Here is a 12,881-nt window from a genome sequence, read left to right as displayed (position 1 = left end):
AATTAATTAAGATCCCCAAACAATGATTATTTTAACCCTCTTCTCCCTGGGATCCACAACTCTTTATAATCCTCTAACATTTATCATAACGTAGCCTCAGACCACTAGTTCTAAGAAGAAAAAAAGAAAAAGAAAAGGAAAAAAGCATTCCTTACCAAGTAATTTCAGAAAATACTCAATTAAACCAAGTTATTAGCTTCTTTTATTGAAGATCCTGGATATTCAACATGTTACCAACATGTTGAATTCACAAAAGAATATGCAGCACTTCTTTGACTACTTTTATTCTCAAACTACCTCACGAGGCCAGTATTACATGGAACACACTTTGCAAACACTTTCCCTAGAGCCTTCCTCAATTCGGAGTTAAATTAGCAAATCTTCCATCTCTCCCCTCTAATCTAAGATTGATAGGTCTTTCAAGCCATTAGAGCAAAAGCAAATGGAGAGGATGATGAAGGGCAAGCGCATGGCAAAAACTCTCGTCATACATACAGGGCAAGATATGCTAGCAACCCATCTATGGTGTAGAGCCTTAGACTCACCAGTTCTATAAATCACACACTTACTAATCCAGATAAACCCCCTTCTTCCAGGCACCTAAACCCAATACAATCCCCAACAGACACAAACAGAAAAAAATAAACTAAATGGTATCATAAAAAGAGTGAATTAAGTATATCCAAATGTACTAAAGTACAACAAAATAGAAAGCAAAACTAAAAATGCACAGGTTTAAAAAATAAAGCTAAAATAGACATTAAGAGGCAAAATAGTGGGGTGGGGGAAGGTGGGAAATAAGTCCAGAGTCTAAAAATATGCAATAGGCAGAGCAATCTACCACATTAATCCATACTAAACAGAAATATGGAGGCAGATAAGAGGGGGAAAAAAACTAAGATGTAAAAGGAAAACCCTTAAATGGGTCTCCCATTACTAACAGGATGAAATCTCTTTCCAGGAATTTAAAGCTTTTACAGAAAAGACACAGAGTAATTTACTTTCCTTCTCCTACCCAGAATGTCCTCCCATTCCAGGACAGTGGTCCCCGTGTCTCAAACACTACTACCTTGCCTTTTCTCCACTTAAATCCTATCTGTCCTGCAAGAGCCTGGTGAAATTTTACCTCTTTTCCTAAACATTCCATAATCTCCCCAGCCTAACGTGATCTTAACACCAGTCTTTCAACCTCTCTTGGGTTACATTGCTTTACACTACTTTCTTTTCATACTCTCTACCCTATTACTCAATTTGGAGGTAAGGAATGAATTTAAAGGTTTGTTGCATACCTCATAGATTGATTACACATAGAATGTATTCAAATTTACTTGTGAATAAAAAATTTCAAATAAGCATGTCAAGTTATTAAAAAAAAGTGAAATATGCAACTTTGACATTACTCAAAAATTAAATGTCACGTAATAGTAATCACTTTCTACTGGAATGCGATATAAAAATGTTGATTTCCAATTAAATACACTGCAAAAATAAAAGAGCCTGGTATTCACAGGGCTGTTAAAATATGTAGTAACCTAATAAGGCTTTTTATTATTTTTATTTTTTTTTCTGATAAGGCTTTTTAAACAGCAAGTAATCAAATTCCGAAAACATTTGATATCACACAAGCTTACTGAAAACAAAGTGAATGTTGAATGGAACAGGTAAGTAAACTATAATATACCTCTATAAGATGAACTATGTTAACATAAAACTATATTGTCAAAGAAAAGGAAATGGCAGGTGAACATGCTCATGACAGATTTACACGCATACAAACACACAAAATGGATAGCACAGCAGGATCACAATTTTGTTTTATCCACAAATAGAAAAGAGGAAAAAGACAAGAATGAAATTCACCAAAATGTTAAGAGTGATTATCACTGAACTATGAGAAATTCTTGCTTTTTTAATTGATACAGTTTAGTTCTTTTTCATGAAATGAAGAATACTTGTTATAGGAATAAAACCAATGTATTTAATTCTTTATAACAACACATCTCACAATGATTATTAGAATGAAGAAATTTATGTTTCTCATATCTCTAAAATGACTATAAGAAACAATTTTTCAAATGTATACACAAAAACTTTCAGGGAAAAAGCTTTTCCCAAAAAATACTTCACATTAAGGTTCAGAGACAATATGTTATGACACCTCTCTCCCCCCATCACCACCTTTCCCAAGATTCAGAGGCCACAAACCACACCACTATCAAAGGTGAGCTGAAAATGTTTGCATCTTCAATTTTCTACATTTTATGAATAGCAAAAAATAAAGAACATTGGGGAGAAAGGAGTAAAATGCAAGTTACTATCATTTCTGCAAAGGTATCACAGTTGGTATCTTCTCTTGTCTTCCACTTATAAACAGTTCTCTCATGTCTGAGTTCAATTTCAAGTGATTAAAGGAAGGAAAGTATTTTACAACTGATTTGGCAATCAAAAAGCTCAAAATAACAACTTAGAAAATATAATTTAAATGTGTTATTAACAAAAACTCATATTTCCAAATCCTACCTAAGAAGGAACTTAAATAAGCAATGTTTCTTTAACAATTGCAGGCCGTATTTTTAAGATATATATTTACCTAAAAAAAAAAAAAAAACCTGATAAGGAATGCTATAAACCACAATAAAGCGAGATAAGATTTCCTTTTTTACTCCTGATAATTTTTTATTACTACAATAACACTATAATCCCCAAAAGAACTTTCTCCTCATGTCACATGTAATAGTAAACTATGGCACAGATATTTTTTTTTCTGTTTTACATTAGTAAACAAATCAATTGCCTGGTTAATACAGACTTTAGAACTGCCAAGAAAATATACAAGTAGAATACTTTTCAACAGACTTGACTCAGACCTACACTAAAACAAACAAAAGACCTTCAAACAACTCAGCTATAAAGGCAGAAACTGTATTTCAGAAAATTGCTATACTCAATGGAATGTTCTAAACCAGTCACATTTTGGGCAGCCCGGTTGGCTCAGCAGTTTAGCGCCACCTTCAGCCCAGGGTATGGTCCTGGAGACCCAGGATCGAGTCCCACGTCGGGCTCCCTGCATGGAGCCTGCTTCTCTCTCTGCCTGTGTCTCTGCCTCTCTCTCTCTCTCTCTCTCTCTCTCTCTCTCTCTCTCATGAATAAATAAAATCTTTAAAAAACAAAAAAATAAAAAAAATAAACCAGTCACATTTTATAGTCAACATACTAACACATGGTTTCTTAAAACAAAAAAAAAAAAGAGTTCTTTAAAGAAATATCACAACTGATCTACAGGATACTGCTAAATATTAAATTTAATCATTGTTATTTCCCATATTCCTGAGCAACTCTCCTCTTACAATTTAAAGGAAAAAACTTCCTATTCTGGTGAAAGGGTTATTTCTCAACAAATTTTAATCACTAAACACTGTCTTTTATGTACTAGTATCTCCATCTGCTGGAACATAACCTCCTTACCATTAAGAGTTCTTAAGGAGAAAAACTTTGCAGTAGAGATTTTGCAACTACTTAGAAATAAAACCTTTTCATTAGTCACCATTTGAGGCAACTACGAACCCACACTTAACTTCAAGAACCAACCAATAATTAAGAGTGAGCATCTATCTGGCTTTTCCATTTAGGAACTATTTTCAGAATAGCAATATATTACCTGCTGGTGAAAGAAAGATTTACCTAACTACAGAGGGAGGATCAGTCTATGACCACACTAACCCAGATTTCACTAATTGTGGAACCAGGTAAGGTGCCCCCAGCCTGAGGCAAAATCAAGTGCATAGCATCACATTTGATGTACACTTGAATCTATTTCATCCTTTAAACCTAACTTCCCAAGCACTAGATATACAGAGCATAAAAGAACAATTCCAATAAGGAAGTTATAGCAGTGCCATAAAAAAGATGGTTCTAAATTAAAAAGATGTAAAGTCATAACAACCAGATTCAAGGAGTGGGGTCCTGAGTCAGACTCTTGCTTGAACAAGCCAATTATAAAAAAATATTGGGGGGGGGGGGGGGAGGGCACCTGGGTGACTCAGTGGGTTAAGCATCTGCCCTAGGCTCAGGTCATAATCCCAGGGTCCTGGGATCAATCCCTGTGTTGGGCTCTCTGCTCAGAAGGGAACCTGCTTCTCTTTCTCTCTCTCTCTCTCCTCCCAGCTCCTGCTATCTCTGTAGCTTTCTCTGCTTCTCTATCTCTCATAAATAAAAATAAATAAATAAATAAATAAATAAATAAATAAATAAAGTATTTTGGGGATAACTACAGAAATCTGACTATGGACTGGTTATTACATTAAGTGTAGGACCAATCCATTTTATTCAGTGTGATGTTGCTATAAAGGAAAATGCTAGTTTTTAAGAGATACATAAATACACAGAAATGGAATGTCAAGATACCTGCAATTAAAACAATCAACATAAAAAATAGTTAAATAAAGTACAATAGATGATGAAAATAATGAAGTTCTCAAAAATCTTCGTATTTAGTAACACATCCAGATTCAACAATATTAGATGAGTGAAACTGGGACAAAATTTCCTCCAACTCATATCAATTCAAGAATTTCTAAGACACCCCAAATGCAAAGAGTTTCTTCAATTCTCTTTAATTCACACATAAGCTTAATTCTAAGTAACCAAAATTGTAGCTGACAGCTATACAAATGAGCTCCACATGTTCTCAATACCTCAGGATTAACATAAAAACTTGTGGGTAAGGAAAATATTTTTTCTATGTTTATTTGTAGCTATAACACATTCTTTAAAAAAGTCTAAAGAGAGCTTAGACCTAAAATATATAAAACTCAAAATGTATTTTCTTAAAATATTTAATAAAAATAGAACTATTTAAAAGTTACCTAACCACTTAACCTTTCATAATGCATCCAATTTCTACTTCCTTAGACTCATATATTCTACACTCTTGTTACTTGGTCCCTCAAACAGTTTATTATGACACCCCAAAATAATACAAGCCTTCCACTGACTGGTTCTCCTTACAAAACTCAGAATAGAATTCATGCTGTTCATCCCAACATTCAAGGCCCATCATGGTAGAGCCCGAACTTAGGATGCTGGCTCTGCTCCTAACTCTAACTCTCCTTTGCATGCGTTTGCCATTCCAACTAACAGTTTAAACACACTTTCTGAAAATCTTTCAATCTCCCATCACCACTATTTTGACATACAGCACTTTCTCTTCTCGAGGAACATCCTCCATCCTCCCTCATTAAATCCCTCCCTCATTAATTGAATCACCTCATTAAATTCTACCATCTATTAATATCAAGTCAGATCCTACTTCTCAAAAAATATTAGGTATTTCAATTCAAAGGTACTTTGTCTCAACTATCAGAATGCTAGCAGTGAGTAATTCTCATGAAAATAAAAACTAATAGATACTCATATGGATAAATTACACCGTTTTTCTTTTCTTCTTTCATCCTCTACAAAGCTGCCTTGCTTATCTCCTTGTCCATCCTAACAAAAACCTAAAAATATCAACAAAAATTAGATGATGCCACCTTACAGTCTCTGAAGTTCTTTTGCAGGTAATACTCTCCAAATATCTTAATTTGAAGTTGACAGGGCAGTTATTAATTCCATTTTCACATGAAGTATCTGAGGTTCAGAGAGGTTGGATATCTTGCCCAAGATCACCAAACTAGTTAACTGCCAACTCATGATTAGATCTCATGTCTACTAGCCAAAGAATTCTTATTACTTGCAACACGGTCTCGTTAGTGTATGGACAGAAACACAAAATCATTTTTATCTTTGTGCTGGCTCACATGTTCATATGTATATATACACATATTACACAGTTAACACGTGAATACCTGTCATGACAAATTGGAACCTCAATGCAACGATGGTAGCAGCAACAATAGTAAGAACTAGGTACAGTTAATTTCCAAATACCTTATATTTGGCTTTGGTATGAAATTTTAGTTCTTAAAAAATTTATTTACCTACCATGTAACAATTCTCTCAGTGATAAAAGTACTGTAACACAGCAAGCAAGGACTATAGTTTATACTTAATTATTTTCAAATATACTTTAAAGAATCAGTTGATCCATCGGATATTGGTATCAAGAATGGGATGCGGCGGCAACTAGTACAGCTCCCTCTTCCATTCAATTTATCACCATCCACCTCCTGACAGTCACTCTTTATTTACAGAGTTGCTACCTATGGTACTAACTACCCTAAGCTGATGTAAAAGTGAACCAAGTGTATATTCCTGACTTGAATCACCTAGCAATAATAAACCTTTATGTTATATCTTCCAGTCAGAAATGTTAGGTTTCCTTGAATGGCTTTAAAAATAGCAACTGGAGTAATAATAATAATACCACCAATAATAGTAAATACACACTAGATTTGTCCCTACCAAAGAATTAAGACTAACCTATGGTTATTAACAAGTTTAAGTGAATGAGCTGAAATCCTCTAAACACCCTTACTTTCTCATTTTTAGCCTCTTAACTATCAAAAAAATTTACCTTTAAAAAAAAAATTCTGGCTCCACGAATTTGACCAGTATCTGCTCAAGTCCAGCATAGCACAAATTAACAAAATTCCCACTTACTTTTTGTCTTCATGTTCGTGACCTAAGGCAACACAGCAGTTTTTTAACACATAAAACTATTCTGGGTTTTTCTTCTCTAGTTCCACTATGGAGTAACAGCTTCACCAAAAAGATCATAAGGTAGAACCGAGGATCAAGCTCCAACTCCGATGCTCCTTGCCTTGAGATGCAAAGTCACCTCTCTAGACCTCAGTTCTTACACCTATAATGTGAAGATTTCCCCTCTCAGGTCCCTTGCAGCTCTGAAGTTCAATGCTCTTTTGATATTATTTTAGTTTTCCTTACACTAAACTGAATCCAAGAAATGTTTTTTTTTTTTTTTCCACATATACATCTCAAATACTCTTTGTAAAACCATTCTGAGACCCCATAAAATGACAGTAAGAGTTAATGAAAAAAAGGTTTCCAAGAAAAATTTCAGGACGCCTGGGTGGCTCAAGTTGTGATCCCACGGCCCTGGGATCGAGTCCCACATCAGGCTCCCTACTCTGAGGGAAGCCTGCTTATCCCTCGGTCTCTGCCTCTCATGAATAAATAAAACCTTGAAATAAAAATTTCATAAAACTGCTTTTTACCAGCATTTTGCAGCACCCCTAAACATAATATGTGTGTGTGTGTATATATATGCATTATGCATTTTTATTAAAGTTTTCTAAACTCTTAAGTTAGCGTAAAAGCCAAAAGTTCCCCAATAACTGACCAGATGATCATGCCCAATCTCTACAACAACCTGCCCTGCACAAAAGCCAAAGGCAAGGTCTTTTAACTTAGGACCTGCGAATAATGACCCTTTCCACTGTTAATAAATAATCATTTCAATCCTGGGGCCAAGCAGATATTCCATTACTTCGAAAACCATCCTTGTTCTAGAACTTCATCAGCCCTAGCGCCAACTCTCAAGGATTCAAGGCCAGTTCACATTTAATGCATGTCTCCCATCATATACAGGTGTGCCTACATGTGTGTACACACACAAGCCCTTTCTTTAGTATCATGGCCAGGTTAACATGAGACTACTCTACGGATTTAAGTGCATTTTGACATTTTTCTGATACTTCAGTACTCTTAAAAAAGCATTCAAACTGACAAGTTCTGCTTTATCATAATATGATAGAAATGTTACAAAATTGATTCATTTCACTAGTCACAAAATTTAGTTTAACAAAATATGTAGGTTAGAATCAATATATAAGGCAACATTATAAACATGAATTTTTTTAAATTTTGCTAGACCTGATAGGCTTCCTGGAAATTCAAACTAGAGTCGCTGCTTAGCGAAACTGAAGAAATTATGAAACCACTGAGTACAATTATTTGCTCGTTAATTACAAGAATTCTGGATAAATCCTAATCTTCGACAAGCAATATGTTTGTTAAAAATTCATGACAGATTTACTTTAAAACATTGTTAGGGCTAAAGCAGGTAAGACGACTGCTTTTTAAGAGGGTTAAAAGTTTCAGTTAGCTAAAAACTCTTATTAACCATCCTCTAAGTAATGGCACTTTCGAATTAGCTTAAAGAAACACCTGTGTTTAAAAAATTATTTGTGTTAAATTACTGTAACTGCCACATAATGTTTATACTGTTTTCTTCTAAACTAAAACCATTCAAATAGTCCTTATTTATCCTGAACACATCAAAGTAGCACTTAGGGACCTGGAATCTTTCCCGTATACTGTGTTTTACAGAGTACAAGACCTACATATCAGCTGACTTGTCGACTTTTATAGGTAAGTGACTAGGGAAAAAGTTCACCTATATAATGCCACAGACACCAAAACTTTTAAGAGCTGAGATGGGCACTGACAGCTTCTCTCTGCTTATGGATTGGTATAATTTGTGTAAGGACTGGCTGAAAACTACTGCCCAAGTAAAGCAATTTGATCTTTCTAATTCCCATTCTCACCAATGGTACTAAAGTAAGATGAAGACAAAAGCTTCTTGAGAACTCGCACTGCAAATGATATTGTACGATTTCTAAAAAATATCATTAAAAAAAATACATGTGTCTTTTTTTCTAATTGCCCCAAACTATCACCAACTATTATATAATTGGCTTAATCCCATACTTCAGAGAAAACAGAAATCGAGAGGCTAACAACGTCAACCTACTTATTAATTCAACAAACATCCGATAGTGTACATGTGCCAGGCTATGAGGTGGGCTCCTTCAAGGAACAAAGGTACACACACACAAAGAGAAATAATATCACAACATGAAGTACAATGATAAATGCATAGACAGAAGTACCTAACACACAGTGGATCATATATATCTACAGTCAAATTTTGTAACATGGTCACAGTAACAAAACAAAATGCATTCACTATGAAAAGTTTAATACTATGTTTGCTTTCTGTTAAATGAAAAAAAGCTGTAAAAATCTCACTTAGAAATCAAACAACCTAGCTATTTGGGGTCCCAAAACTGAAATGTCAACTTTAAAAGGGGTATAAGCATTCCCTAAAAGTTCCTACGAAAGGGAAAAATACACTAGCTTGATGTCAAAAGAGAGAGAGAGAGAGAGGGATCAGAAAATATAATGAAGTCCTATCAATCACAAAATAAAAAGTTGGTGCATAATATAATTCTGACCTCTTGGCACAAGTTCTTGCACTATCCTGATCCCTTGACCCTAAAATAGATCACTGGATCTATTCATAATAGTTGGCCTGCCAACGGCAGAAAGTTGCTCAGTGGACTGTCACCTAAATTATTAAATGAATAAAACTCAAAAATGGCAAAGTATTTTCCATCTCCAACAGAGAAAGACAAGTTTTGCTTATTATTGTACCATCATAAACCAAATTGTATTAACTAGAATAAATTTCTCAAATAAATTAAAAGATGTTCCAGTCAGATTATAAAAAGCTGTCCTTAGGATCACACTGGTATTAATTAAGGCCAAAAAGGTCAAAAAACAAAACAAAACGCTTACAAATCTAAACATATTGGCTTCAAAAAAGGAGCACGTGAATAATGCTCCAAGAAAGGGCGTGTGTGTGTGCACGCGCGTGCAACATGCATCCATGTGTTGGGGGACGAAGGGAGCACACTTGTCTTTTGTCACAGGAAGTAAATAAAAAGCCATTTTTTTCTTATGGAAAACTGATGCACTTTGCAAGTGCACTGATGTCAGCTCCAGGACAGTGGCAAGTGAGTGGGTAATAAACAGAAATATAATGTGTACAAAACCTTAAAAAGCCAAATTAACTTATTTTCACTTTATATACCCAAAGCCATTTAAGAAAAGGTGCTTATACCAAACACACTAGCAAATGAGATTAGCAAAGACACCTATTTCTATTAATTACGTTATATCCTTGGGAGTACAGCTTTTACTACAAAACATGTAAACCGGATAGTTAAGAAAAAGGAATCACCTTCTGCTTCATTGAATGTGCATGCATTTTGAGTATATATTCTACCCAAGGGGTAGTTAAAGCTTCAAAAGTACAGAATGAATGTAAAATAAATGACCTAGGATACAAGTTATCATTTCCATTATTACTTTACAGAGCTGGTGACACCTCCTGGGTAAGGAAAAAAAGAATAACTGATTATAAATATCCTATCCTTCTCATCACTATTAATTCAAAGGGTTAGCTTACAACTGCAAAATCTTTCTTCCTAAAGAACAATTACTTCAACTTAATAAAATCTGTTTGTTACAGAGATTGAGTACTGTCAACAGTGACCCAGAAAAAAAAAAAAAAAAACACTAAAATCATAATAAACTATACAGCAAAACTCCTCTCAATACCAAAAAATAGCCATATAATTTTTGAATCAAAGCTTTGGTAGACAAGCAAGATTTTCCCCTACAAAAAAATTTTGAAGTGTAAGAAAACCGAGGCTACGATAAGATACTTTCAATACTGAATGCATAATGAAAATAAACATTAATATGGAAAAACGTTAACTAGTAAAGCAAATTTTAATTTGAAATATTTTCTGCCCACATTTTAAGGGAGAGGGTAAGAAAATTGAGGTCAGAAAAATCTATTACCAACCCTCTTAAAAGACCATGAGAAAATGAACAGGCATTTTTCAAATCAGCAAAACAGAAGGTAATTGAACATGTTTGCTCACTTTTTCTGAGCCACACACTAATTTTTCAAACATTCACAAAAGATTTAGGCTAGCTTTACTTATAAACCGTACCATGCATTTTTAATTTTCCCATCAGCAGCTTTAACCTTCCTCTGCCTAAAAAATGAAAACTCAACATCTGATTTTAAAATCCCTAGTTCATCCCCTTCCCCCATGGGGTTTTTTTTTTTTTTTTAGTCTAACTGATTTCATTTGTAGCCTTCTCAATTCTAATTGCAATACTCTATAAAAACAGAATTTGCATTCATTTTCATGACAAAGAAAGTTTTTTTTGTTTTTTCTTTTTTAAATAAAAAACTTCTTTTAGTGACTACTCTTTCCCATGGATGGTCCCAGGATTCGGTTTGGAAACTTCTCTCCAGAAAGCAGTTTAAGGCTTTAAGACCTCAGTTTCATGTGTAATCATCTTTATCTTCAACAAAAGATTCTTAAGCATTGGAATCAACTGAAATTACGTCCTTTATTTGAGTGAGCCAATCTAGACCTCATTCATAACTTAAAAGAATAACTGAAGATACTTAAGAGGAAAGTCTGACAATCCCTACCTCCCCCCTCCCAAAAAATAAATCCAAAAACCAAAAGCAGTGTCCATAGTGAAAATATAGGCTAAAGGTTAACTTGGCATGGAAATAAAATGTTCAATCTAAAACATTTAAGTTTTAATCAACTAAAAAAATCTAGCACACATAACTCCCAAATTTGTAACTAGCCAAACAAAAATTCTCAGACAAGCAAATTCTTTAAAGCTTACTATAAAAATAAAATTGAAATAGAATTCCTAAATAATCATTCAAAATTTCTCATTATCAGAAAATACACCTATTTTAAGTCCAGTATCTTGATTATCAACGTAAAACATGTAACTTTATCTAAAACATGTAACTTTATCTAAATTGAAAAAATTTTTCCGCCAATCGTATGGAAAAGGAAAACGTAATTCCTAACCACAAACAGAAGTCCTGATTAATTTGTTTTGGACAATGACAGGTCACAAAGGGGTAAAGCAAGTTGCCAAATTTTCAGAATTAAATCATCTGGCCAAAAAAAACGTGATACATTTCAAAAATCAGTATTTTTCTGAAGTCAAATTAAGTTTATAATAAAGCTAACAATTAGAGGAAGCAGCTTATTCCACACTAAGGAATAGCCCCTCTTCCTGCATGTTTGTACTGGTCTGATAAAAAAACAATCAAACTTCCTAGTCATTATGCTGTCCATTTTAAACATCCCAGCTACGGCACAAGCAATCTTTACTTACCCTGGGGAGGAAAGGCTAAAATTCTAGATAGACCAAGATAAGAGATGGAGTAAACCACATTAAAAGAGAAAAAAAAAAAATTACTTAGAATGTATCATCCTCAGCTAGTGGTCTCCCAAGTTTTAAAAGGCAAATAGTTACTATTTCCAACCACAGAGAAATGAACAAACCTTTGTTAGAGATAAAGACCTAAGTGGAATTCTAGATTTGGAAGATTACAAATTATTGAAGCCAACGTTAGAAACTTTTTAACAAGGAACAACTCCAAATGATCACTTAAAGATTTTAGATCAACATAAAAGCACAGGTGAGAAGTCTTTCAGAACTAATCAGAGAAATTCAAATTATGTTTTTAAATAAGATACACATAAAGTGAAATACCTTCAATTTTTTTCATAAACTCCTATGTCATTTGATTGAACTCAGCATTGTAATTAAAAGACTAATGCAACTTTAATTAATTCTAAATATTGTGAGGACACATTTCATTTTAATGTCAATGAAAGATTCCTTCTAAACTGTACTAAATAAAGAAAATTTAACAAATACTATTAAAATTTTAAAATTTCCAAAATATACCAAGGCAGAAAAGACATATCATTTTTGAAATGCAATAAAATTGTTCCCATAATTTTACGTAATGTGTTCTGAGTTTATAACTATATATTATAAATACGGTAAGTGTATTATGAACACGAAATGACACGCAAAATGATCTACTGTGATTCAGATTTAAAATATAATATAGATCAAATTATTGAGTATATTACACATTTTGCTCCAAACATTTCTCATGTTTAAAAAAAAATAACTGGCGCCCCTTAGCGCTCACATTTGGAAATACTCAATTTAATAGTTCCAGCAATTTTTTTTTTTTTTCGACATTCCAGAAAGTTTTCTGCCTCCAC

The 12,881-nt window shown here is 33.8% G+C and overlaps 1 protein-coding gene across 15 annotated transcripts in view; it reads right to left on the bottom strand.

Annotated features, from left to right (window-relative positions):
• The window catches only part of QKI (QKI, KH domain containing RNA binding), a 166,979-nt gene that overhangs the window by 150,272 nt on the left and 3,826 nt on the right, over positions 1 to 12,881 (bottom strand). The gene's annotated exons all lie outside the window — the stretch shown is intronic.

The sequence above is a fragment of the Canis lupus genome, chromosome 1 (genome assembly GCF_048164855.1).
Source record: "Canis lupus baileyi chromosome 1, mCanLup2.hap1, whole genome shotgun sequence".
Classification (NCBI taxonomy): Eukaryota; Metazoa; Chordata; class Mammalia; order Carnivora; family Canidae; genus Canis; species Canis lupus.
This window is presented reverse-complemented; position numbering and strand designations above follow the sequence as displayed.